This window comes from Anopheles moucheti (genome assembly GCF_943734755.1).
Source record: "Anopheles moucheti chromosome X unlocalized genomic scaffold, idAnoMoucSN_F20_07 X_unloc_2, whole genome shotgun sequence".
Classification (NCBI taxonomy): Eukaryota; Metazoa; Arthropoda; class Insecta; order Diptera; family Culicidae; genus Anopheles; species Anopheles moucheti.
In genome coordinates this window covers 607,501-615,000 of record NW_026453526.1, presented here as the reverse complement: position 1 = coordinate 615,000, position 7,500 = coordinate 607,501, and the positions used below count along the sequence as shown (strand labels likewise).

Here is a 7,500-nt window from a genome sequence, read left to right as displayed (position 1 = left end):
CACAGGTACGGACCACTGGCTCAATACTAGTTCGACCGGACTTTGGTATGACGCTACGTCCGCTGGATTATGCCTGAACGCCTCTAAGGTCGTATCCAATCCGAGCTGATAGCGCTTCTCAAACCCATTAGGTGATCGGAAGCTAGCGGGCTTAACAACCCTCCGAGATCCGTCGGTGCTGCCCCGCGCACACTGACGTCTCATCCCCGCTATAGCACTAGACTGAGCCGCAACGGGCGGGAGCACGCTGCACGTGGAAGTACCTTACCACAGGGAACCCTGGTGGCTGTGTTTCCGTCGACCGTGGATACAACTAGTTTCGACACCTTCGACCGCCCGCAAACGACGGGACTACAGGCTGGGAGCTGCGAGTTGTAGAGATGCGTTCGCATCGATCCTCTCAGGCGACCCATGCTTGCTGGTGCTCGCGTTCACTTTGGGAATGGAGTGTTCGCGAGAGTGATTGTTGTGTTGTGTGTGTACAGTTGGTGCTTGCGTGCACTCCCATAGTGGAGTGTTCGCGAGCTTAAAACGCTAAGTCCCGATTAATACTCTCCTCGCAACATTATGTGCGTGGCTCCACGCCAAGTGGGATTAGCGGTGCGAAACGCGATTGGTAAAGTCGATGGTGATGTGCGTACCAACAGGCGATTTGTTAAGTCAAATGCGATCTGTGGTGCAACAGGCAATGTGTGTTTATTATCAGGTGTTGTTGGAAGTCAATACGATTTGACTTTCAAAAATTTTTCTAAGTCCCGATTTTTTTTCTCGTCGAGTAACTACAATGCACTATTTCTATCGCAGCGGACTTGCGGTTCATGGCCTAAATGATCGCGAACGAACACGTATTCGCAAAAAAATTTTTGTATGAAAAAGTCACCACTCGGGTACCTCCATACAAAAGTACCAAGTTCGGGTCGAGTGGTCGATGGACGTCGAAGGTGAAAATTTTTCATCATCGAAAATTTTTTCCAAAGTTGAAGCAAATGGGCCCTAGAGTATGAAAAGTGAAACCACGGATCGATTTGAGAAATAAAAATTTTTGTATGAAAAAGTCACCACTCGGGTACCTCCATACAAAAGTACCAAGTTCGGGTCGAGTGGTCGATGGACGTCGAAGGTGAAAATTTTTCATCATCGAAAATTTTTTCCAAAGTTGAAGCAAATGGGCCCTAGAGTATGAAAAGTGAAACCACGGATCGATTTGAGAAATAAAAATTTTTTGTATGGGAGGGCCCCTGCTAGAACATTTTTACCAAGTGCGACCATTTTACCCGGTGAGTCAAAAAAAAAATTTTTTTCACGGTGACTCAAAACTTCAAAATTAGACTCCCCTGAGTATGAAAAGTGAAACGAAAATCATTTTTGAGAAGAAAAAATTTTTGTATGGGAGGGCCCCTGCTAGAACATATTTCCCAAGTGCGTCGATTTTGGGTCGCCGACACAAGCTCGGGTCAAAAAAATTTTTTTTTCACGGTGACTCAAAACATCAATTTTAGACTCCCCTGAGTATGAAAAGTGAAACGAAAATCATTTTTGAGAAGAAAAAATTTTTGTATGGGAGGGCCCCTGCTAGAACATTTTTACCAAGTGCGACCATTTTACCCGGTGAGTCAAAAAAAAAATTTTTGTATGGGAGGGCCCCTGCTAGAACATTTTTCCCAAGTGCGTCGATTTTGGGTCGCCGACACAAGCTCGGGTCAAAAAAATTTTTTTTTCTCGGTGACTCAAAACATCAATTTTAGACTCCCCTGAGTATGAAAAGTGAAACGAAAATCATTTTTGAGAAGAAAAAATTTTTGTATGGGAGGGCCCCTGCTAGAACATTTTTCCCAAGTGCGTCGATTTTGGGTCGCCGACACAAGCTCGGGTCAAAAAAATTTTTTTTTCACGGTGACTCAAAACATCAATTTTAGACTCCCCTGAGTATGAAAAGTGAAACGAAAATCATTTTTGAGAAGAAAAAATTTTTGTATGGGAGGGCCCCTGCTAGAACATTTTTACCAAGTGCGACCATTTTACCCGGTGAGTCAAAAAAAAAATTTTTGTATGGGAGGGCCCCTGCTAGAACATTTTTCCCAAGTGCGTCGATTTTGGGTCGCGACACAAGCTCGGGTCAAAAAAAAAATTTTTTTCATGGTGACTCAAAACATCAATTTTAGACTCCCCAGAGTATGAAAAGTGAAACGAAAATCATTTTTGAGAAGAAAAAATTTTTGTATGGGAGGGCCCCTGCTAGAACATTTTTCCCAAGTGCGTCGATTTTGGGTCGCGACACAAGCTCGGGTCAAAAAAAAAATTTTTTTCATGGTGACTCAAAACATCAATTTTAGACTCCCCAGAGTATGAAAAGTGAAACGAAAATCATTTTTGAGAAGAAAAAATTTTTGTATGGGAGGGCCCCTGCTAGAACATTTTTCCCAAGTGCGTCGATTTTGGGTCGCCGACACAAGCTCGGGTCAAAAAAATTTATTTTTCACGGTGACTCAAAACATCAATTTTAGACTCCCCTGAGTATGAAAAGTGAAACGAAAATCATTTTTGAGAAGAAAAAATTTTTGTATGGGAGGGCCCCTGCTAGAACATATTTCCCAAGTGCGTCGATTTTGGGTCGCCGACACAAGCTCGGGTCAAAAAAATTTTTTTTTCACGGTGACTCAAAACATCAATTTTAGACTCCCCTGAGTATGAAAAGTGAAACGAAAATCATTTTTGAGAAGAAAAAATTTTTGTATGGGAGGGCCCCTGCTAGAACATTTTTACCAAGTGCGACCATTTTACCCGGTGAGTCAAAAAAAAAATTTTTGTATGGGAGGGCCCCTGCTAGAACATTTTTCCCAAGTGCGTCGATTTTGGGTCGCCGACACAAGCTCGGGTCAAAAAAATTTTTTTTTCTCGGTGACTCAAAACATCAATTTTAGACTCCCCTGAGTATGAAAAGTGAAACGAAAATCATTTTTGAGAAGAAAAAATTTTTGTATGGGAGGGCCCCTGCTAGAACATTTTTCCCAAGTGCGTCGATTTTGGGTCGCCGACACAAGCTCGGGTCAAAAAAATTTTTTTTTCACGGTGACTCAAAACATCAATTTTAGACTCCCCTGAGTATGAAAAGTGAAACGAAAATCATTTTTGAGAAGAAAAAATTTTTGTATGGGAGGGCCCCTGCTAGAACATTTTTACCAAGTGCGACCATTTTACCCGGTGAGTCAAAAAAAAAATTTTTGTATGGGAGGGCCCCTGCTAGAACATTTTTCCCAAGTGCGTCGATTTTGGGTCGCGACACAAGCTCGGGTCAAAAAAAAAATTTTTTTCATGGTGACTCAAAACATCAATTTTAGACTCCCCAGAGTATGAAAAGTGAAACGAAAATCATTTTTGAGAAGAAAAAATTTTTGTATGGGAGGGCCCCTGCTAGAACATTTTTCCCAAGTGCGTCGATTTTGGGTCGCGACACAAGCTCGGGTCAAAAAAAAAATTTTTTTCATGGTGACTCAAAACATCAATTTTAGACTCCCCAGAGTATGAAAAGTGAAACGAAAATCATTTTTGAGAAGAAAAAATTTTTGTATGGGAGGGCCCCTGCTAGAACATTTTTCCCAAGTGCGTCGATTTTGGGTCGCCGACACAAGCTCGGGTCAAAAAAATTTTTTTTTCACGGTGACTCAAAACATCAATTTTAGACTCCCCTGAGTATGAAAAGTGAAACGAAAATCATTTTTGAGAAGAAAAAATTTTTGTATGGGAGGGCCCCTGCTAGAACATATTTCCCAAGTGCGTCGATTTTGGGTCGCCGACACAAGCTCGGGTCAAAAAAATTTTTTTTTCACGGTGACTCAAAACATCAATTTTAGACTCCCCTGAGTATGAAAAGTGAAACGAAAATCATTTTTGAGAAGAAAAAATTTTTGTATGGGAGGGCCCCTGCTAGAACATATTTCCCAAGTGCGTCGATTTTGGGTCGCCGACACAAGCTCGGGTCAAAAAAATTTTTTTTTCACGGTGACTCAAAACATCAATTTTAGACTCCCCTGAGTATGAAAAGTGAAACGAAAATCATTTTTGAGAAGAAAAAATTTTTGTATGGGAGGGCCCCTGCTAGAACATATTTCCCAAGTGCGTCGATTTTGGGTCGCCGACACAAGCTCGGGTCAAAAAAATTTTTTTTTCACGGTGACTCAAAACATCAATTTTAGACTCCCCTGAGTATGAAAAGTGAAACGAAAATCATTTTTGAGAAGAAAAAATTTTTGTATGGGAGGGCCCCTGCTAGAACATATTTCCCAAGTGCGTCGATTTTGGGTCGCCGACACAAGCTCGGGTCAAAAAAATTTTTTTTTCACGGTGACTCAAAACATCAATTTTAGACTCCCCTGAGTATGAAAAGTGAAACGAAAATCATTTTTGAGAAGAAAAAATTTTTGTATGGGAGGGCCCCTGCTAGAACATTTTTCCCAAGTGCGTCGATTTTGGGTCGCGACACAAGCTCGGGTCAAAAAAAAAATTTTTTTCATGGTGACTCAAAACATCAATTTTAGACTCCCCAGAGTATGAAAAGTGAAACGAAAATCATTTTTGAGAAGAAAAAATTTTTGTATGGGAGGGCCCCTGCTAGAACATTTTTCCCAAGTGCGTCGATTTTGGGTCGCGACACAAGCTCGGGTCAAAAAAAAAATTTTTTTCATGGTGACTCAAAACATCAATTTTAGACTCCCCAGAGTATGAAAAGTGAAACGAAAATCATTTTTGAGAAGAAAAAATTTTTGTATGGGAGGGCCCCTGCTAGAACATTTTTCCCAAGTGCGTCGATTTTGGGTCGCGACACAAGCTCGGGTCAAAAAAAAAATTTTTTTCATGGTGACTCAAAACATCAATTTTAGACTCCCCAGAGTATGAAAAGTGAAACGAAAATCATTTTTGAGAAGAAAAAATTTTTGTATGGGAGGGCCCCTGCTAGAACATTTTTCCCAAGTGCGTCGATTTTGGGTCGCCGACACAAGCTCGGGTCAAAAAAATTTTTTTTTCACGGTGACTCAAAACATCAATTTTAGACTCCCCTGAGTATGAAAAGTGAAACGAAAATCATTTTTGAGAAGAAAAAATTTTTGTATGGGAGGGCCCCTGCTAGAACATATTTCCCAAGTGCGTCGATTTTGGGTCGCCGACACAAGCTCGGGTCAAAAAAATTTTTTTTTCACGGTGACTCAAAACATCAATTTTAGACTCCCCTGAGTATGAAAAGTGAAACGAAAATCATTTTTGAGAAGAAAAAATTTTTGTATGGGAGGGCCCCTGCTAGAACATATTTCCCAAGTGCGTCGATTTTGGGTCGCCGACACAAGCTCGGGTCAAAAAAATTTTTTTTTCACGGTGACTCAAAACATCAATTTTAGACTCCCCTGAGTATGAAAAGTGAAACGAAAATCATTTTTGAGAAGAAAAAATTTTTGTATGGGAGGGCCCCTGCTAGAACATATTTCCCAAGTGCGTCGATTTTGGGTCGCCGACACAAGCTCGGGTCAAAAAAATTTTTTTTTCACGGTGACTCAAAACATCAATTTTAGACTCCCCTGAGTATGAAAAGTGAAACGAAAATCATTTTTGAGAAGAAAAAATTTTTGTATGGGAGGGCCCCTGCTAGAACATATTTCCCAAGTGCGTCGATTTTGGGTCGCCGACACAAGCTCGGGTCAAAAAAATTTTTTTTTCACGGTGACTCAAAACATCAATTTTAGACTCCCCTGAGTATGAAAAGTGAAACGAAAATCATTTTTGAGAAGAAAAAATTTTTGTATGGGAGGGCCCCTGCTAGAACATTTTTCCCAAGTGCGTCGATTTTGGGTCGCCGACACAAGCTCGGGTCAAAAAAATTTTTTTTTCACGGTGACTCAAAACATCAATTTTAGACTCCCCTGAGTATGAAAAGTGAAACGAAAATCATTTTTGAGAAGAAAAAATTTTTGTATGGGAGGGCCCCTGCTAGAACATTTTTCCCAAGTGCGTCGATTTTGGGTCGCGACACAAGCTCGGGTCAAAAAAAAAATTTTTTTCATGGTGACTCAAAACATCAATTTTAGACTCCCCAGAGTATGAAAAGTGAAACGAAAATCATTTTTGAGAAGAAAAAATTTTTGTATGGGAGGGCCCCTGCTAGAACATTTTTCCCAAGTGCGTCGATTTTGGGTCGCGACACAAGCTCGGGTCAAAAAAAAAATTTTTTTCATGGTGACTCAAAACATCAATTTTAGACTCCCCAGAGTATGAAAAGTGAAACGAAAATCATTTTTGAGAAGAAAAAATTTTTGTATGGGAGGGCCCCTGCTAGAACATTTTTCCCAAGTGAGTCGATTTTTGGGTCGCGACACAAGCTCGGGTCAAAAAAAAAATTTTTTTCATGGTGACTCAAAACATCAATTTTAGACTCCCCTGAGTATGAAAAGTGAAACGAAAATCATTTTTGAGAAGAAAAAAATTTGTATGGGAGGGCCCCTGCTAGAACATTTTTCCCAAGTAAATTCGATTTTACCCGGTGAGTCAAAAAATTTTGATAAAAATATTTTTCCAAAATCGTGTTCATTGCCTATTATAAGGGACCAGGTCAGCTCACACGCATTTTTGGAGACCATATGGAAAGTGCGTCTGGGATTGCGGAAATTAAGTTTAGAGTGTTAAATGATGGTTTCGCAATCCCGAAAGGCTCAAAATCCACCCTAAGGTTCCCCGGGTGAAATGTGGTTTCCAAGGTGTGAGCACTATCGGTGATAGAGTTGGAATGTGATTTCCAGAGCGCAGGGCGACTGGGCTAGAGCGAAAATCATAGACAAAGGTAAGTATTGGACTGAACGACTCGAAGCAAACGAAAATCATAGACAAGGGTAATGGACTGAACGACTCGAAGCAAACGAAAATCACATACAAGAGTAATGGACTGAACGAATCGAAGCAAACGAAAACCGCAAACAAGGGTAATGGACTGAACGAATCGAAGCAAACGAAAACCACAGACAAGAGTAATGGAGTGAACGAATCGAAGCAAACGAAAACCAAAGACAAGAGTAATAGAGTGAACGAATCGAAGCAAACGAAAACCACAGACAAGAGTAATAGAGTGAACGAATCGAAGCAAACGAAAGTCATGGACAAGAGTACTGAAAATCGGACCAAACCTCTAGAAGCACACGAAAATCATGGACAAGAGTACTCAAAAACACGGACCAAACCTATGGAAGCACACGAAAACCATGAACACAGGGATAACTGAGAACGAACCTACCTATCAGAGCATGTGAAAGCATGGACAAGAGTACTGAAAATCGGACCAAACCTCTAGAAGCACACGAAAATCATGGACAAGAGTACTCAAAAACACGGACCAAACCTCTCGAAGCACACGAAAACCATAAACACAGGGATAACTGAGAACGAACCTACCTATCAGAGCATGTGAAAGCATGGACAAGAGTACTGAAAAGCGGACCAAACCTCAAGAAGCACACGAAAATC

General features: G+C 40.8%; 1 pseudogene; it reads left to right on the top strand.

Annotated features, from left to right (window-relative positions):
* The window catches only part of LOC128307971 (uncharacterized), a 6,638-nt pseudogene extending 6,211 nt beyond the window's left edge, over nucleotides 1–427 (top strand).
* Nucleotides 428–7,500: the final 7,073 nt, after the last annotated feature.